The 21,593-nt window shown below is 39.6% G+C and overlaps 1 long non-coding RNA gene across 1 annotated transcript; it reads left to right on the top strand.

Annotated features, from left to right (window-relative positions):
• Nucleotides 1-16,994: 16,994 nt before the first annotated feature.
• Nucleotides 16,995-18,357, top strand: LOC145156492 (uncharacterized). The gene is made up of 2 exons (XR_013736746.1): nucleotides 16,995-17,884; nucleotides 18,055-18,357. It is a non-coding gene; the product is annotated as an uncharacterized LOC145156492 (long non-coding RNA).
• The last annotated feature ends 3,236 nt before the right edge of the window (nucleotides 18,358-21,593 follow it).

Genomic DNA, 21,593 nt, shown 5'->3' with positions numbered 1-21,593 from the left:
AATGGAGTAATCACTGTCATCCTCAGGCAGATATCTCGAATCAGAGCCGCTACCGCCTTGCGGCTTAGGGCGTCGGCCACTACGTTGGCCTTGCCCGGGTGATAAAGGATCTCACAGTCGTAATCCTTTACCACGTCTAACCACCGACGCCGCCTCATGTTCAGATTCGGCTGGTCCATGAGGTACCTAAAACTCTTGTGGTCTATGTAGATAGTACACCAGACCTCGTAGAGGTAATGCCGCCAAATCTTGAGGGAACACCACCGCCCCTAACTCCAAATCATGTGTCGGGTAGTTAGCCTCGTGAGGCTTCAACTGTCTCGAGGCATAAGCTATCACATGCCCCCGCTGCATCAACACTGCTCCCATACCTGTGATCGAAGCGTCACAGTAGACTACAAAGTCATCTACTCCCTCTGGCAGGGTAAGAATCGGCGCCTCGCACAGTCGCTGCCTGAGCGTCTCAAAGGTTGTATGTTGCTCAGGACCCCAGCGAAACACCACCGACTTATTGGTCAGTCGGGTCAGCGGAACTGCTATCTTGGAGAAATCCTGGATGAATCTCGTGTAGTACCCTGCCAAACCCAGGAAGCTTCGAATCTCGGATGGAGACCTCGGGACCTCCCACTGCATCACGGCCTCAATCTTGGCCGGATCTACTAATATACCCTTCTGGTTGACAAGGTGCCCCAGAAACTGCACCTCACGCAACCAGAACTCGCACTTGGAGAACTTTGTGAAAAGTCTCTCCCTCCTCAAGGTCTCAAGAACCTCCCTCAGGTGTTCCTCGTGCCGCTCCTCAGTCTTGGAATAAACCAAGATATCATCAATGAATATTATTACAGACCGATCCAGCATCGGTCTGCACACGCGGTTCATGAGATCCATGAACGCGGCTGGAGCATTGGTGAGCCCAAACGGCATCACCACAAACTCATAATGACCATAGCGGGTCCTAAAAGCGGTCTTCTGCATCTCATCATCTTTGACCCGCATCTGGTGATATCCGGACCGTAGATCAATCTTGGAAAACCAAGATGCTCCCTGAAGCTGGTCGAACAAATTATCTATCCTCGGGAGTGGGTAACGGTTCTTCACCTTTACCTTATTCAACTCCCGATAATTAATGCACATACGGTGCGACCCGTCCTTCTTCACAAACAGGATCGGGGCTCCCCATGGTGAACTGCTCGGCCTGATAAAACCCTTGTCTAGCAGCTCCTGCAGCTGCGTAGACAACTCCTGCATCTCGGGAGGAACCAACCGATATGGTGCCTTGGCTATCGGAGCCGCACCAGGGACCAGGTCAATCCGGAATTCAACCTGTCTCTCCGGAGGTATCCCAGGCAAATCCTCCGGGAATACGTCCGGATACTCTCATACCACTGGTACATCATCGACTGTCGTCTTACCCTTATATCGGGTATCCATAACATATGCAACATATCCTGCACAGCCCTGCTGAATGTGACGTCTCGCTCTCGCTGCAGAACAGAAAACTGGTCCGCGTTGTGGCCTCTCGCCCTGAATCACTAACTCTCCCCCACTGAGAGTGCGAACTCTAACCAACTGCTGCTCACAATCTATCACTGCCCCATTGGGGTTCAACCAGTCCATACCTACTATAACCTTGTTCCCTCGCAGGGGAATAGGAACCAAATCCACTGAGAACTGCTCATCAAATAGTCGCAAAGTACATCCTCTATGAACTCTCGTGACTCTGACGGTCCTGTCATCAGCTATCTCGATGTCGAGTGGACAATCCAGCTCCCCTGGATCTCTGCTAAATCGCTTACTAAATGCGAGCGACACAAATGATCGGGTAGCCCCCGAATCAAATAATACCATAGCTGAAATGTCGTTCACTAAGAACGACCCTATACACAAACACATAATCATGAGCTGCTCGTCAGGAGCTGCTCGTGCCTCCTCTGCAGTAAGCTGAAAAGCCCTACTCTGCGCCGTAGGCGCCTCAGCCCGGCCCTGACGGACATCTGTAATCCTCAAGGTGGCAGGAGAAGGTGCTGCCACCTTCCCTGCTGCTGCTAAGCTCGGGCACTCGGACCGCTTGTGTCCCCTCTGATTGCACTAAAAGCAAATCAGGTCTGATGCTGGTGTGGTGGTGGTAGTAGCTGTACAATCTCGGCTCATGTGACCCGTTCGTCCGCACTTCTAGCAGCCCGAACGCCTTGCCTTGCACGCCCCCTCGTGCATCCTGCCGCATTTTATACAATGGCTGTGGCTCTGCTGGCTCCGAGATCTGTGATCTAATACCTTGGGCTTCTTTCCCGAACCTCCTGACTGAACACCCTCTGGCTTCCTCTTCCTCTCCATCTCCAAATCCAACTCTCTCTCGAGCCCTCGCTATCATATCCTCCAGCGTCTTACAACTGGATTGGCTCACAAACTGGCGGATATCACTCCGCAACATCTCATGATATCGGGCCTTTTTCATCTCCTCGTCCGCCACATACTGCGGAACGAGGAGAGCCATCTCCCTAAACTTGGCGGTAATCTCCTCCACAGTCTCTGTCGTCTGCTGGAGGTCCTGAAACTCCCTAGCAAGCTGCTGCACCTCAATAACAGGTGCGAACTCGGCTCTGAACCTGGTCGTGAAATCACCCAAGGTCATAGCATCCAACACAGTGTCATCTCCAATGGCTCTCACGAAACGTGTTGGCGACATCTGCCAACCATCTGGTACTCGCAATGGGGTCCCGAGCCCTGTGGTAGTCGGGAGCTCCACAAGCTCTGAACTCCCTGAACGTCAATGTGTGCGATCCCATCATGGCTGCTATCTCAGTACGGAACGCGCCCAGCTTCTCATCCAGAAGCTCTAAGATACCCTCCTTGACCGATCCTAAGATCACATGAGTTTGGTCTAGTATGCTGCGTGTGACCTCCGAGGAGATGAACTCCCTGGTCTGGTCATCTAACTGTCCGACTCCAGAGCCTGAGCCCGATACCTCTCCTGCACCTGAGCTACCCACTGCTGGTCTAGGGCGCAAAACCACCATTCTGAAACACATCATAACAAATATCATAATACCAATATAACTGGAGGGATCACATAGACTACTAGTTCCCTGGTCTTATCTCAGCCTTCCTTGATTCGAGTACGGATCCTCTGCTTTCAGTAGTACGGGCCCATACTACCTTCCACATCTATCCGTACTTTCCTCAAGAACTACCTCGACTCCACCAAGTCCCTTCTACTACTACTACTGCTGATCTCATACTAATCTCTTCCTAGGCTTGCCCTAAGGTAATCACCAACCCACTCTCCTCCATCAGCTGCATAAGAAGTCCCTGCTTTCTTTCACTAACTAGCTCGCGAATACTATTACATATTACTCGGACTAAATAATTCTTCGAATGAGAGATCCTACTCTACAACGGTTGGACTCAGACAAGAGCTGTGAAATAGAGCTAGACTTAACCTTCTGAAATTATTTAGTCCTTGCAATATGCAACGTGACATATTCGTTTACTACTTAGTGAAAGATAACTAAGACTCCTAAAAGCACAAAGCAATCAACATTCGAGCATCGAGTACACATAATCAAGCATCTACTACTCTGCCTATCATACTAACTAATTTGTACTAGCATGCAGTTCTCATAAAGTTGAACACATATAACAGGCACATAAGGCATCCTTCCTAGGTCTTGAGTCCTAATCTAGCATGCTGTTCTAATAAAGCTGATAATCATAACATAGTATAAACTTGTATGGGTAATTTGGTAGTACTTACTTGAGCTCGGCTGATTGCATGCACCACACCCTTTTCTCTTTTCAAAGTTCTTTTCTATTTTCAAAATCCTTTTGTAAAATAAATGATTTTCTTTTGAAAGTTCCATACCACTTCCTTAGTTAGAGTTCAGACACACCCGAAAGTGTGCCCGAATCCCTCAAACTAAGGCTCTGATACCAACTTGAAACATCCCAAAAATACTAGCCAAAAATCTCGTTTTCAAAATCATTTAACAACATAAATATCATCGCCATGGTATAAAATCATAAAAAATGTATCTCAAAATCTCATAAAATCTGACATCATATCACAAACTCATATAACATATTAGAGTAAACTCCCAGGCTAAGAAAACTGTGGTGTGTGCCATGGCATCATCCCGAGCCCTTTCCGTTACCTGAAACCAAAACTGAAAGTGTAAGCACGAAACTTAGTGAGCTCCCCCAACCTACCACATACCATACAAATCACATATAGAAAATAACATAACTCTGGGACTATTCCCAACTGCATCGGAACGAATCCCGACATCGGCTTACCCGGCATCGAACTCCTATCCGGCATCTGGCTCACCCTGGCATCCGACCGTATCGGGCATCGGGCTCACCCCGGCATCGGGCTTGCCCCGACATCGGGCTTACCCCGTCACATACACAGCATAACATATATCATAAACATATAATCTGCATCGGGATTCCCCCGACATCAGACCGAAGCCCGGAACACATAATCGTAACATATAAACTAGCATACATCGGGCTTGCCCCGGAACATATAACTCATGTCATAATAATTAACATACATCGGGCTTTCCCCGGCATCGGGCTTACCCCGGAACACATAACACATAACATATAAACATGCATGAATCACAAAGACATCAGGCATACATAACTACTTCTCAGGACCGCCCCGACATCGGACTGAAGTCCGGAAACATTTAACTGCATCGGGCTCACCCCGACATACTTTACAACTTAAACGGGCCGGCAATGTGGCCGTAGACCCGTTCCTACTGGAAGGAAACTCACCTCGTATGGCTGACTGCTGAAAAACTGGGTGAGGGATCCCTATCTTCTGCTCCGGCGACTCTCCGGCTATAATTCCATAACAACACTTAATCAAAAACTGATAATCCCTCTTAGGGTAAAATGACCATTTTACCCTCCTAGTCAAAGTCAACGCCAAGGTCAAAGTCAACTCTCAGTCAACCCAACTCGTCGAGTCCCTTTACCGACTCGTCGAGTTCAAACGGTCATAACATCGGGACATCTCGATTCTACTCGTCGAGTCTCTCCTTCGACTCGTCGAGTTCTTTTGTTTCCGAGTCTCACTCATATCCAACTTGCTGAGTCATCTCCTTAACTCAGTGGTTTCACTCATAATCAAAGAAGGGTTTGGGGACATCGATCCGACTCGTCGAGACCCAAGAACAACTCGGCGAGTCCATTGCAAGCTCAGATTATACAGTTGATCCTAGGTGATTCCACTGCCTCTAATTCATAGATCTGGACTCCTTAGGCTAGAATAACACGTAAAGTTGCTAACTTTACGTGCATGCATGATGCTATGAAGCTAAATCACCCAAAACAAGCTAGAAATGAGAGTCTAGGGCATAGAATGGGATCTTGGCTGAATAAAGGTCGCAATTTTGAGCTTTTGGAGCTCAAGAGTGCCTAGATCTAAAGTCCTTACAGTCCCAAAAGCTCTCTACCCGAAATTAGCTTGGAAAGGACCCAAAAGTGGCAACAAACAAGCTTTCATGAAGATCTAAGTGAAAATAAGCCAAGGTATAAACTTTGTACCTTCAAGAGCTCTGAAATGCAACAAAAACTCTGGATCTCCTGCCTCTTCTTGAATCACCAATAGATTTCTCCCTTCTCCTAACTTCAAATCACACAAAAATGGCAAGAAAGGCTTTAAGACACTCAATGGTTGCTAGGGTTTCGAGAATGGACTGTAGAGGTGATGGAGGCTAGGGTGGAGGTCCATAATGTTGCTTAAATAGGTTGCAAACCCTAAGGATTAGGGTTTCCTCCTGATGGACCTACTCGCTGAGTCAATTTCTGACTCGTCGAGTAGTCCACTTAAACCCCGCGGTCAAGCTCGCATCTACTCGACGAGTTAGGGCTACCAACTCGTCGAGTAGCTCTTATAAAATGAACATTTAGAGAATTACTTTCATACCAGGAATGCGGTGTTACAATGTAAAGCATGCCTTTACTACCTTCTTAATTAAGTGTAAAATACACAACACTAATAATTGAAAGCGTTTACCATTTTGATAACAGAGACAACAAAAAACAACAAATAACGTGACCCGTGGTTCACCACAGGTTCACACACTAGTTTTACTTTAAGATAAAACATTTGGACAGTCTTAAAATTATATTAAAATTTTATTAGATCTATTTTTAGAAACGTAAGATTTATGTGTGTGTGTGTGTGTTTGTGTGTGTGTGTGTGTGTGTATATATATATATATATATATATATATATATATATATATATATATATATATATATATATATATATATATATATGGTATGGTTCAATCGAGATTTTGAAAAAAAAATAGAGATCTTAATTAAGATGTGAACTCAGCTACATATTTCTCATTTGTTGCTTGAATGCTCCAGTGTACCGGCATGACGGGATAATGCATAATCATATATAATTATATGGCGGAATGTATAATCATATATGATTCTACATATTTACACATATATGCGTAATCATAAATGATTATACATATATTTTTGTTCACAAAGAAGTTATTTATTTATGATTATGGTAGTTGGTGGCAGAGGAGGTGGTGGTGGAAGAGGTAGTGGTGGCAGAGGTGACGGAGGTGGCAGTGGTGGGCTCGGTTGGTAGCAGAAATGGTGTTGGTGTTGGTGGTGGGGAAGGTGGATGGGAAAATAGAACGGGCGGCGCTGCATAATCATTTATAATTAGAACTCTCCCGTCGCGCAGATACGTTTAAGCGCTAGAGTGGCAAATGTGAAATATGTGGATAAGGTTGAATGTTAATATCTTTATTTTTTTCGGAATCTCAACAGAAGCTATATATAGACACACACACACACGTTTAAGCGCTAGAGCGACAAATGCGAAATATATGGATAAAGTTGAATGTTAATATCTTTATTTTTTTCGGAATCTCAATGGAACATATATATATATATATATATATATATATATATATATATATATATATATATATATATATATATATATATATATATATATATATATATATATATATAGGTTTTGGATCCAGTGAGGACTCAAAAAATGGCAAAGGGCTGCGAGGTCAAATCTCCACCACCCACTACGTCAAGGGCACAAACGTCAAATCCAATATTTGGATGTGACACGTTCGCAAACAACTCATGTGCGACGAACGTCAATAGAACTTCATTTAGTTGGGTTTTATTTTTCATTTTCGTTTTTTTTTTGTTTTCTTAAATGTTGTTTTTAGCTTTTTTTTAACGGAACCTATATTTGTATATAGTCACCTTTCAACCGATTACCTACTTTGGGGTTTCTGAGTGATGTCCTACCCAATAACTTAACTTTGTTCACTACTCGTGTGCTCAGCTAGTTTAGTGCTCTAAGTGGCTCATGACTTCCACCCGAATTCACTAACCCCAAGACTTCCATTTTTGCTACTCCGACTTGCAAAGTACAAGTACTTCACGGTGTCGTTTAGAATCGGTACAAATGGTGTCAATTCTATCGATACCTCCCGATTTCCCACGTGATGCTTGTGTTGGATTAGTGTCTAAGTCGATAACTATTTTGGTATGTACTTGAACCGATTGTGAGCATGGTCCTTTTAGGTTGCCTTCACCATAGCAATATGTAGGATGAATTAAGGAGAGAAAGGTTTAATTATTATTTATTAATATATTATAAGAATAATATATTAAAGGACAAATCATATTGTTTAATTAATATTAGTCAAGAATTAATTTAGTGGCTAAAAGAGATTAATTAAATTAAGGGGACTGATATTGTAATTATAAGATAGTTACAAAATTGGGCTTTGGATCCATTCGATGGCAATGGACGAATTCTATATGGAGGTCCATAAAGAAATCGTCCAAGGGCCTTCTGGAATGGTCCATTGGATTGCTTAAGGCCTAAGCAGTCAGATTAGGGTTTCCTAGATCTAAACCCTAATAGCCTACATGTATATATAGAGCCCCTAAACCCCAAAAACGTGGTGAAGTAATCCTTTAGGGTTTCCAGCCGTTTTTGGTGCCTCCTCTCTCCTCCTTCTTCATCCAAGTTGCTTAGTGGTGTTTGTGACTCCATTAGAGGTGCAACACTTGAGGCACTAAGCTTTCTGAAGCCAATCAAAGCAAGGATTGATTGTTATTGCTATATAACAATCAAAGGTAAGATCTAAACCCTAATTTCAGTTATAGTTTATTAGATCTAGGGTTTATGGCTTTGGATTATCAATTGCATGTTCATTAGACAAACTAGATCCAAAGCTATTAGGGTTTGCATGTACACCATAGGATTGGTGTATTGCTCGAAACCCATCAGTGGTATCAGAGCCTAGGGCTGTTTGTTAGTGAATTTGATGCTTACTTGATCGAAAATTGCATGAAAAACGAAGTTTTTTTGCCCTCTGCCTTCCGACTCGGCGAGTTAGTGGATGAACTTGGCGAGTCAGGCCGACTCGGCGAGTCCAGTCCCTGACTCGGCGAGTCCATGGATCTGGCAGCGTTTTTTGGCGATTTTGTTGCTGTTTTGGCTTGGGATACTTACCATAAACGTTTTTAATTCATAAAATCTGATTTTTATTGATATTGGGTGATTATCCTTGCCAAAATAGAAGATAATTGTCAAAATTTAGATAATCTTTTGTTTTATTAGATAAAGATTGATTATTTGTAATTTAGATTTGAATTATCTTGTGAAAAAAGTTTCAATTTTGCGCTTTAGGTTTTATAGTTTAAATTTGAACTTAAAAGTTTTGTTTTTGAAATTTAAATAGTTAAACCCTAATGTTTTGAAAAGTTTCAAAACTTGCCCTCAAGTTTTGGAATTTAAATTTTTTGATTAAAAGTTTAATTTTGAAATATTTAAATTCTAAACCCTAATGTTTTGAAATGTTTCAAAACTTGCCCTCAAGTTTTGGAATTTAAAATTTTGATTAATAGTTTAATTATGTAATATTTAAATTCTAAAACTCTAGTATTTTGAAAAAATTCAAATTACACCCTCATGGTTTTGTTAAGTTAATTAAAAGTTTAATTAAAAGAGAAAGTTAATAAAACCACCTCGTATTTTAAAAGTGTAAAATACGCCCTATACTATATATAACATTAAAAGTCTAATATTATATATGTATGAGTAAACAGTCAGTCTTACCGTTAGTAGGCCTCATTCACGAAGCTGGTCTATAAGGGGTGTTTAAGGAAATTGCCTATAAAATGACGATTGAATGGGTATCCACTCTTACCCACCGCACTCTTGACTAGTGGAGGGTCGTTATCCGAACGGGTAGGATAGGACGAAACCTTCCATTATAAGTATAATGAAGTACAAAGTAACTAAATACTTTTATAAATTACCAAATCATAGTTACTTTAGGCAAAATGTGAAATTGTATGCTAATCCATGGAATTACACGTCACACCCTTGCAAAACGTTAGTGGAGCGTACGTGGTTAACCGGCACACTAATTTGGGGTTGACATTGGTTGTGAGGGGTGGCTCGATGTTTATCATTGATCAATGGAGCGTGTGTGGTTAACCGGCACATTGATTGGGTGATAGTATCATTGAGTGCATCACGTAGATTCATATGGTTATTCACACCTTATTTGTGATCCTCGACATCCCAGTCACAAATAGAAGGGCATAATCGAGATTAAACATGACATTGAAAAGTTCAATGAATCTCAAAGGATCTAGGAGTTTCAATTTATTTAAAACTTAAACTTTTTTTGTTTTTCATGGTGGAATTGGTAAATCGTCATTTACCTACCTTCAAATATTCTGCAACTAGATTACGGCATCCCTCTTTTAGGTTGTAGAGTATTGTGTTGGATCCTAGCCTTGATGTTTCATTTGGGTGTTACATCAAGGATTTTTATCAACTAACTTGATTTTTTTCCCGTTTTGTAGATGTCTAAATCTTACAATGGTCTTCCCAAGTCCCTTGGAACAAGCTTTCCAAATGAAGATGACGTTCCACGATACGATCAAGGAAATGAGAGTCATGCTTCACTTCCTCCACCTCCTCCAATTATTCTCCCTAACCCACAAGTTCAAAGGCTTGAAAAGTTCAAGCTCACTCAAGCCCTTTTGGCAAGTAAACACGAAGATGGGAAACCTGTGTGTGCACACATCTTAGAGATGAAGTCACACATTGATAGGTTAAGGATGATGGGTGTCGATATCTCAGAAATGTTGGTTGTTGATTGGGTTCTTCAGTCACTTCCTGAATCATATAGTGAGTTCGTTAGAGAGTACTATATGATGGACCATGACATGACCCTCATTGATTTGACCTATTTGCTTATAGCTGCTGAATCAGAAATGATTTGGCATGCTGATCAAGCAAATTTGTCTGGCAAATCAAACTCCCAAACTTCAATGGACATTGAAAATGGTGACATTGGAAATCCGGAAAAGGTAAATTCTGAGATAGTTCCTTGTGCCATTCCAAAAGAGTCCATCTGCTTCTACTGCCAAGGGAAGGGGCATTGGAGACGAAGTTGCCCTGTTTACCTGAGAGATCTAAGAGATGGGAGAGTCAAGACGTATGGCTCTACTTCAGGTAAAATCGATTAACTAACTATATAAGTTCCTATTCTTTGACTCTTAATACATGATGTGATAAGATTACATTTTGATGTGTTTGCAGGATCGAAGAAAAGAAGGAAGCTTAAGGAAGAAGCGTGCTGAATCTGATCATGAAGAAATGAATTTTGATCGCATGGACTCAAGGATCAGATTTTTGAGCTGCTACTCTAGAGTCGGGATAGAATGATAAGAAATATGAAATAGCATAGTTTTTCAGTTGAATTGCATTGTAAGGACAAATTTTTCCGCAATAAAATAAATTTTGATTTTGTCTTATTTATTTATCCTTGCAATGGTGTGTATAAAAAATTGATGTTTGATTGTTTCTATTGTTAGCAATAATGGATTCTTTATTATGTTATTTGTGGAAATGTCGAGAATTTGCCAAATAAGGGAAGATTCTCATCGCCCAAGTTTCAGTTGGACAGAAACTTGGAGTCATGCAACTTGGTTGCGAGATGAATGAGAAACTTCATATTTGGAAATTAGACTAATTCTTTGACAAAGTGTCAAGAGAAGGACTAGGAGATCGAGTACACTAGGTTGTGCATTGATCAAGTCCACCACAAGAGTGATAAAGATATTCGTCATGATTTACTAAAGTTTAGTAAATATGGTTATACTTATAAGATTAAGTATAATTCTGAGTTGATTGAAAGAGTTTCAATCAATAGCAGAACGAATAAGAAGAATCAAGTAGGAAGAAAGATAAAAGTTTCTCTATTCTAAGAAGAAGGGAGAGTATCTTTTATTGTGTTTTATGATAAGTCTTAATGATTAAGAACCATATCTCAATTGATCCTCTAAGTGAGTCTTAGTGCAATTGCATGTCTAAGAAGAGGAATCGAGAATTGTAGAAATGGTTAAATCAAGAAGTCAATCATACTTCGTTCCAATATCAAGTCTTAGAGTCAAGATTCTGACATGAGTGAAAAGTCTTAAGTAGGTTTATAACACTCGACAAATGTGGAATTTGGAAAAGTTTTCTTATTCTTGCACATTTGAAATTGGTAAGTTGTGATGTCTTGGATAAGACAAAGACCAACCAGGACCAATTATGTGAGGTGTTAAACTTGACAAAAGGCTACACTAACTCTTGAATATTTGTTTGTCAAGAAATGTTTCTTGACAAGAGAATCTTATATGTCAAGGAGTCAGTGGGAGTCTTAATGGTCTTGAAAAGTTTCAAGGACAAATCAAGAGTCAACCTAGTTGATCATCACTAGCACACAACTTGAGGTTTAAAACCTATCGTGTTGACATTATTTTGTTTCTGTGCCATTCCAATTAAGCTAAATATGTATGTGAGTTCTATGAGTTCTCATTTGAATGCATAAAGACAAAGCACCTTGATCAATGGAAAGTACATTGATATGTAAGGGTGAGTTGCTAAACCACTTGGAAGACATGGTGGGCACTCGTGTTACCATGAGGCAAGAAATCAAGATTGAACAAGTTCACTCCATATGGTTTTGGATTTGTCGCAAACCTTCGTTTTGACAAATTCACATGGATAGGAACACATACATCATAAAATCTAAGTGTCATAAGATTTCCCTCCTCCATGAAAATGATTGTAAGGAAATGCTTTCACTAAGAGAGATTTTCAGAAGATTGCAATTGTGAAAATTGTATTCTCAAATTCGATTATGATTACGGCATCCCTTTTCATAGTTCGAATTGTGAGATTTGGCAATTAGTCTGAACATTTGGGACTTAGTAACATAAGTTCTGAATTTCTTTAGACACACATGTGAGCTATCTAAGGCAAAGGTGTATGAACGTACAAAGCTTAGATAAAGGCTTATCAAAGCATTAGGTATTAGAAATATGAACTTAAGGAATTCAATAAGCATTGTTTTCTGGAAGTTCAATTGTTTTCTGAATACATGTCAAAGCTAGTGGGAGCATAAGTGTTATGCTGGTAAGAAAATAATCATCATGTTAGTGGGAGCATGATTATTATGGTAAGTATTGCAAGTTAACAATATTAATTATAGAAAACAAAGATTCACTTTGCAAAGTTGCAAGGGTTGAAAAGTTGTTTTGCTATAATTATGGGAGAGAATATTATACTTCGTTTCAAAATTCTAAAGCTTAGATCGAGAAACGTTAATAAATTTAGTCAAGGATACATAGTGTATTCTCAAAATTCGATTATGATTACGGCATCCCTCTTCATAGTTTGAATTGTGGGAACATGGCACATAAAATATTTTGGCAGAAGGCTGATAAAGTATCATGTCTTTATGTGAGACATTATGCATCGTGTCCAATACGCTTCGGGTATAAGATCGATTGCATATGCTATAATATTTGACCATTCTAAAATTTTCCAAATGCCTAGGGCATTAAGAGGGAAAAAGGACTAGAATCGGTTTTGACTAAAATAATTAAACAACTATCAAAGGACGATCTGAGGTTCACTGAGGATTTGTCGCTTGTGAGTAGTTGGAAGTATAGTACTGGATGGACTATATTGACATTATTATGAATAGATAAGATTCTTTTAAGAATGAGTTGTAATATAGCAAATATGGAAATGTTTCCATAAATGGGAGTTGGAAATTAAGAATCTATGTAGATTAGAAACTTTTATGCAAAAGGATGTTCAAAGGAATGTACTTTGAGTGAGAGACATCACATCTATAGAATTGTTTTGTAACAATTTCTGATAGAGAACTTAGTAATTTCATTAGCCAAGTCCTGGTGACTTTTGTGCTATATGAAAGGGTCGTTGCATAAAATGTTAGAATCTAACATATTCTAATAGTAGCAAGAAACTTGTATTCTTACACTAATGATAAGGATTAGGGATTGTGAAATGAGTTTCATTGGAAAAGTTTTTCAATTGATCTAATTTTGCAAAGTATGGACCATAGGAAACCAAAGTGTGCATGTTTGGAGCATGGGACAATTGTGGTTATAATTCGAGTAATAAGTTGATTTTCTGAAATAGTAAGCAATGAATAATGAGTAATCAATATGGTGTTTAAATAAAAGTGTTTTATGTACGCTCAAAAGTTTTGGGGCCATATAGGATTAATATTATTATTGCGTTTCACTTTGCATGTTTTGACTTTCAGAATAACTGGGTTATTCAAACCTCCACAGCCGGCCATACGTTGGAAGTAGGTATGAAGGAAGACTGTCATGAATCTGTCTGTAGATTGTCTAAGTGTTTGGACATAGCACAAGTTTGCTGCAGAGTTCATGAGTGCTTTAATAAGATTAGAATATTGGATTAAACCCACGCTCACTTGAATCACTTCATGGATTTATCACGGGTGATTAGTGAGACGATAACATTGTATATTCTTGAAACCGAGACGTGTGAGTTGTTATTTGCTAGTCGGTTGCACATTGATGATAAGTAAACGCACCAGTAACTTGGTGTTATAAAACTTATTGTTGTGTGTGATTCGATCAGTAAATGCAAGCGAGCATTTGAGTTGAAGTTTATCCATTCCTTTTACCTAAAGTGGGATAAAAGCGATATCTGTGGGCCCCTCGATGATTTAGTGATGACACCCTAAGCGCTTGGCCAAGCCGGGACTAAGTTGATGTGTTCAATTGTAGTCTGTTGCCGGTCGTCATAAATCAGATGTCGGGAAACAATATATAGACAGAGAGAATGATTTAAATCCATGTCTCGCGTCTATACGATATCTTGAGAATGGAGGAATATATGATCCCTTATCTAAAGGACACGCGTATCTGATAAGATCAGAGTTGACAACGACTTTTGAAAGCTACGATTGCTGATCAGGTTCTCAAGTCATACGCAGAATAGTTATTAGACTTATCCAAGTGGGAGACTGTTGGATTAGTGTCTAAGTCCATAACTATTTTGGTATGTACTTGACCCGATTGTGAGCATGGTCCTTTTGGGTTGCCTTCACCATAGCAATATGTAGGATGAATTAAGGAGATAAAGGTTTAATTATGATTTATTAATATATTATAAGAATAATATATTAAAGGACAAATCATATTGTTTAATTAATATTAGTCAAGAATTAATTAAGAATTAATTTAGTGGCTAAAAGAGATTAATTAAATTAAGGGGACTGATATTGTAATTATAAGATAGTTACAAAATTGGGCTTTGGATCCATTAGATGGCAATGGACGAATTCTATATGGAGGTCCATAAAGAAATCGTCCAAGGGCCTTCTGGAATGGTCCATTGGATTGCTTAAGGCCTAAGCAGTCAGATTAGGGTTTCCTAGTTGTAAACCCTAATAGCCTTACATGTATATATAGAGCCCCTAAACCCCAAAAACGTGGTGAAGTAATCCTTTAGGGTTTCCAGCCGTTTTTTGTGCCTCCTCTCTCCTCCTTCTTCATCCAAGTTGCTTAGTGGTGTTTGTGACTCCATTAGAGGTGCAACACTTGAGGCACTAAGCTTTCTGAAGCCAATCAAAGCAAGGATTGATTGTTATTGCTATATAACAATCAAAGGTAAGATCTAAACCCTAATTTCAGTTATAGTTTATTAGATCTAGGGTTTATGGCTTTGGATTATCAATTGCATGTTCATTAGACAAACTAGATCCAAAGCTATTAGGGTTTGCATGTACACCATAGGATTGATGTATTGCTCGAAACCCATCAGCTTGATCCAGCCACACCATAAAGCTAGCACCACTCCAGCTCTCGTATATTGGGGTGCACACAAACCACGTGTCACACGACCATCTAGAAAGAGCGTGTAACAAATCATCATTATGGCTTAAGCTCTTTCATCAAATTTGACTTGCAAGTTTCTACCCATGACACCATTATACCCCGAAAACAAACAACCATACATCCACGTAGACATGTTATACAGCCTTAACGAATAATAAAGCATGTAATAAAATTCATCATGTTATCACCATATTATAGCATATGTCTACTAATTCTTTACAACTTTAATTCATAATGAGCATGTCAGATGATCAACATTTTCAAGCAATATAGCATGTAACATAATGGCATGCCATCAATCAAGCATAACCATACACAATATGCAAACAATAAGATTTACCAAACAAGCATTAGCAATTATAGCATGATCTTAGTTTGCTTCAACAATCCACTTATGAGATGAGGTTTCCGGTTATGCACTAAGGTTAAGAAAATTATCGACTCAAAGCAACAACTAATTTTTCATGTGCATCAAATTCATCAATGTGAAAGCATCATATCAAATAACTCATAAGAAGGTAATAGCGCAAATCATACAGTAACAACACAAATATCATATCATCATCATGCACAAGTAATGACCAAACCACTCTAATGTGAATCAAATCACCATTTACGGATTGCATGTTTAAATTATGCACCTTAGTGAGTTAAGACTATGAACTCACATGGATGTCGATTGCATTGTCAACTCTAACGCCTCACAATACCGTTAAGTCTATAGTGGTTCTGAATCCTAGACATCCTCTTCGTACGTCAAATCATCCTACTAGACAATTTATAAAAATGAATATTTGTCTACTTTATATTTACCTCATTCCTTAGTTAATGGGAGTCTCGGTCAATAGGTAAAACCTATGTCTGACACAAGAATTAATTATATCATTTTAGATGCTAAATATTTGTATATTTCCTTCCCTAGAAATAATTATATAATGAATAAATTCCGAATATATTGTTCATTAACAAATTTACAATATAACTTTTTATGGTCTAAACTCCTAATTAACCAATTCAATTTCGATATTTGTTTTATTTTACATAACATACCCAAATGTATGGCAACGACTAGATGTATGACCAATTAGTTTTTAATTGCCAAAAATTTACGTAATTAAATGGATAGCTCATAAAAACCCAATATGCAACATGATACTACTTTACGGTTTACTCCTTGCATAAAAAATAAAGTATCAGTTATAGTATAGTGTGATCTTTTTAAATAATCACGATGTCACCGATTAAAATAAAACCATTAGTAAACAAATTACTTATCTTTTATTTAATATTGAAACTAGAGAAAACATAACATCCCTAAAATAATATATTTACGCCTGATGATTAGTTCTAACAGCACTACCCCGAATGAGAAAACATCAGACTTTTCAGTCAACTTCCCGCTTGAAGCATAGCCATATTATTGGAAGATAAAATCATATTCTAAATTAGTTAGTCAACTAATTATTGTATACCATGTATAGCTCCTATACTTTCGTTGTACTCTATATTTATACCTGTTTTACTCATCAATAAGATTATTAAGGGAAAACATTATTCAACCCTAATATGGTATCAGCCTAACCTCGGTCCTTCTATTATTCTCTTCCTCATCATTCTTCTACTCTTCTCCAATGTCTTCCACAACTGATTTATCCCTCCCATTAAACACTCTCATCCATATGCTTACCATTAAATTAACCTCATCCAACTATCTTCTATGGAGGTATCAGATAAATCCATTGTTGCTTCACCAAACTGGATGCGGTTTGTTGATGGGACCCATCCCACCCCCTCAAAATTCATTGTTGTTAACGACAAAGAAACCCCAATCCCGGATTATCTCTCTTGGGTTGAAACAGATCAGAAGGTACTTCTCATCCTTCAAACCTCACTCTCTGAAGAAGCCATGGCAGAGGTGCTCAGCCTCTCATCTTCTCATGCCGTCTGGAAGGCTCTAGAGTCTGCCTACAGCCATGACTCTAATTGAGCGATCCCAAAATCTCAAGGACTCCCTTCGACAGATTTTGCTAAACAGTTCAAGACTATTTGTGATCAGCTTGCTGCCATTTATCAACCTATCTCTAAATCAGACAAAAGCCACTGGTTTTTATGTGGTTTAGGACCAACCTTTGAGACGTTTTCTACTGCTCAAAGAACTATTCAGCCGAAACCTTCTTTCTGTGATCTTGTTGCTCACACAGAGGGTCATGAGTTATTTATTTCTGCTCTCCATGGTCCGTCTCCTACGCCTGTCGCCTTTACTGCTCACCAATCTCCACAGCCGCCCGTGGCAGAGGTTGATCTGGTCGATCAAATTACCGTGGTTCCTCTTCTTCTCGAGGACGAGGTCGGCGACAGCCTCACTGCCAACTTTGTTGGCATAATGGCCATTACGCTACCACCTGCCCTGAATTAGGAACTTATGCACATAACTCATCCTATTCTGCTGCTAATTTGGCTCAACCTTTCACTGCAAACTGCAATCTTCATGAATCCAATCCAGATTGGTGTGTAGACTCCGGGGCGACGGCTCACAAGGCTCCATCTTCTGCCTCAGTTGACTCATCCCTTCCCTATCATGGAGATGATAAAGTTGCTTTTGGTAATGGTAATATGCTTCCTATCTCTCATATTGGTACATTCACAGTTAAACCCAATCTCAAACTAAAGGATGTTCTTATAGTTCCACATCTCAAAAAGAAACTTCTTTCCGTGAGCAAGCTAACTAATGATTACCCGGTTGATTTTTTGTTTTCTCGGTCTTTTTTTGCCATTCAGGACACGAACACCAAATCAATTCTCGCAACCGGAAAGCATAAGGATGGGCTGTTCATGTTACATACGGGACCTTAGGCTCTAGCTGCATCAGTTTCTTCTCCTATTAAAGCTTCATTTGAATTATGGCACAAACGGGTTGGACATGTTGCTTTTGATGTTATTTCAGTTTTAAATAACCATGGACATTTGCTACTTAATTCTATTTTACCAAGACCAAATGTTTGTTCATCATGTGCACTCTCCAAACATCATCGCTTGCCCTTTCAATTAAATGAAAAGCGATCTTTACATGTTCTTGACAAATTTCATTGTGATTTATGGGTACCGGCTCCCGTTACTTCCGTTGATGGATATCGATTCTATGCATTGTTTGTTGATGACCACTCAAGATTTTCTTGGTCTTATCCGTTGGAAACAAAGTCTGGTTTTTTTGAAGTTTTACAAAACTTCTTACAGTTTGCTCAAACGTAGTTTTCTTGTAAACTCAAAGTTTTTCAAAGTGATGGAGGCACCGAGTTTTTGAATCATCGCGTTAGCAAGTTATTTCTTGATAATGGTACTCACCATCAGATGTCTTGTCCATACACTCCACAACAAAACGGACGTGTAGAACGCAAACATCGCCATCTCACTGAAACAGGTCTCGCAATGCTGTTTGGTGCCAATGCACCAGCAACTTTTTGGGTGCATGCTTTTTCCTCGGCTGCTCATGTCATAAATTGCCTCCCAACCAAGCTATTAAACAACAAATCACCCTTCAAAGTTCTTTTTCATTCGGTTCCAAATTACAATAACTTTAAGGTATTTGGCTGCCGTGTTTTTCCTTACTTACGGCCATACTCGGAACATAAACTCGCACCGTGTAGCATTGAGTGTGTTTTTATCGATTATTGCACATGCTACAAAGGGTATAGATGCCTCGATCCTCTTACGTATCGAGTTTTCATAACCCGTCATGCCCGTTTTGATGAAACCTCGTTTCCCTTTGCAAGAACCACAACACCCGTCGATCCTGCAACTTTATTTTTGTGTTCTTATTTGGATGAATTACCTCATATATCCTCCTCCCAAACAGCCCTTGTTACTTCACATATCCAGACCCCTATCCCATCAAAAACCTCCATGCCTTGTGCCTCCTGTTTGCATGATACTACACCCACAACACCACCTACCATCATTGAATCTACCACCACCACTAATGTTCCACCACCTTCAACACCACCATCTCAGTCACCTCCAGCTACACCTACACCATCGGTCTCTTGTATACCATCGACACACCCGATGACTACCAGGGGTAAAGCGGGCATTGTTAAAACTTGAAATCTTCTCAATCTCCTTGCTATTTCTCCCACTCGTTTACACGATGCCTTATTTGCAAACAAAGAACCTCGCGGCTTTAAATCCGCCTCCAAACACCAACATTGGTGTCACGCCATGTCTGAAGAAATCCAGGCGCTTCATTAGAATAACACCTGGACTCTCGTTCCACGTCCGCCAAATCAAAATATGGTTGGATCCAAATGGGTTTTTCGGACCAACTATCATGCTGATGGAACAATTGATCGATATAAAGCACGTCTTGTAGCTCAAGGTTTTACACAAATTCCGGGCTTTGATTTCTCTCATACATTTAGCCCTGTTGTTAAAGCCACAACAGTACGGATTGTTCTTTCCTTGGCAGTCACAAATCGATGGCATCTTCATCAACTTGATGTGAAGAATGCCTTTTTAAATGGTCATCTTCGTGAAATAGTGTACATGGAACAACCTCCAGGATATGTTGATCCACATCATCCCACTCATGTGTGTCGTTTAAACAAAGCTCTTTATGGTCTTCGCCAAGCTCCACGAGCCTGGTTTCAATGACTTAGCGTATTCCTTATTACTCAAGGTTTCAACTGTACTCAAGCTGACACATCCCTCTTTGTCTTTCATCGCGAATCATGTCTGCTCTATCTCTTAGTCTACGTTGATGATATTATCCTAACCGGAAATCATGAGCCATCCATCCAACGTTTCATTACTAGCTTGAAAAATGAATTTGCCATTAAAGACTTAGGTAAATTAAGCTACTTTCTTCGCCTTGAAGTCTCTTACACTGCTAATGGTTTGTTTCTTAGACAAAGTAAATATGCTCAATGATATTTTAAGTCGTGCTGGTCTCCTTGATTCCAAACCTGTTGGGACTCCTCTCGCAACCAATGATGTCTTCACCACCAGCGGACATGCCTTTCATGATCCTACTTTATATAGGTCATTTGTTGGTGCTCTCCGGTACTTGACTATAACAAGGCCCGATCTCTCTTACGCTGTCAATCAAGCTAGTCAGTTCCTTCGGTCTCCAACGAATCAACATTTCACCTTAGTTAAAAGAATTATGCGATATGTCAAAGTGACACTACATCACGGTCTTCAATTCTCTTATCCTTCCTCATCCACGCTCATTGGCTACTCTGATGCGGATTGGGCTAGATGCATTGAAACTAGACGTTCCACTTACGGCTATTCTATCTTTTTCGGTGGTAACCTTGTCTCTTGGAGTGCAAAGAAACAACCAACAGTCTCACGATCGAGTTGTGAGTCGGAGTATCGTGCTATGGCCAACACAGCTGCAGAACTGATTTGGATTTCTTATTTGTTGCGTGACTTAAATGCCTTACCGACTCCTCGTCCCACTCTATTGTGTGACAACTTAAGTGCTATTTTCCTTAGCCAAAATCCCGTTGCACACCGGCGCGCTAAACACATAGATATTGACTATCACTTTGTTCTTGAATTCGTCCAATCAGGTAAACTACACACCAAGTTCGTTCCAACCAAGCTTCAGGTAGCCGACATCTTCACCAAACCATTACCACGACCACTCTTTGAGTCGTTTCGTGATCAGTTACGAGTTCGCCCACCACCTGTGCGCTTGAGGGGGGTATTGGAAGATAAAATCATATCCTAAATTAGTTAGTCAACTAATTATTATATACCATGTATAGCTCCTATACTTTCGTTGTACTCTGTATTTATACCTGTTTTACTCATCAATAAGATTATTAAGGGAAAACATTATTCAACCCTAATACATATATCTGGAATTTTTAAAAATAAAATAAAATAAAATTAAACATAACAAAAGAGGACATTATAATGTCCAAAAAAGGATAGTCATAGTCATATATAGTCATAGACTTACTCAAAGGTTCCCATGACACCAGTTGTGACATGCATATTAATGTCCATTGCTAACTTTGCAAGCCCAAAATCTGCCACCTGAGTGACAATTACACAAAAATCACTCTATATGGTTTTCTGTTTGTTGCAAACAAACCATAGTTATTGTAGAAATGCAGAAAAAAGAAAAACTACATTTTGCAAACAATGGTTCGAAAGGTTAATAAGATATCTGGGCATCGATGTAACCGGTTCCATTTCCGATTCCGATGTCTTAGGAACCAAAGGTAGTTTCTTTTCTACCCTGAATTGGATGCTAAAATTGTCGCTACTCACCATTTATAGCATTGTACTTTCCAATTTACCAGTTTATG

Source organism: Lactuca virosa, chromosome 2 (assembly GCF_052849685.1).
Source record: "Lactuca virosa cultivar CGN04683 chromosome 2, Lactuca_virosa_CGN04683_v6, whole genome shotgun sequence".
NCBI lineage: Eukaryota > Viridiplantae > Streptophyta > Magnoliopsida > Asterales > Asteraceae > Lactuca > Lactuca virosa.
Note: the sequence above shows the minus strand (reverse complement) of the source record. Positions and strands in the feature narration are given on the sequence as shown.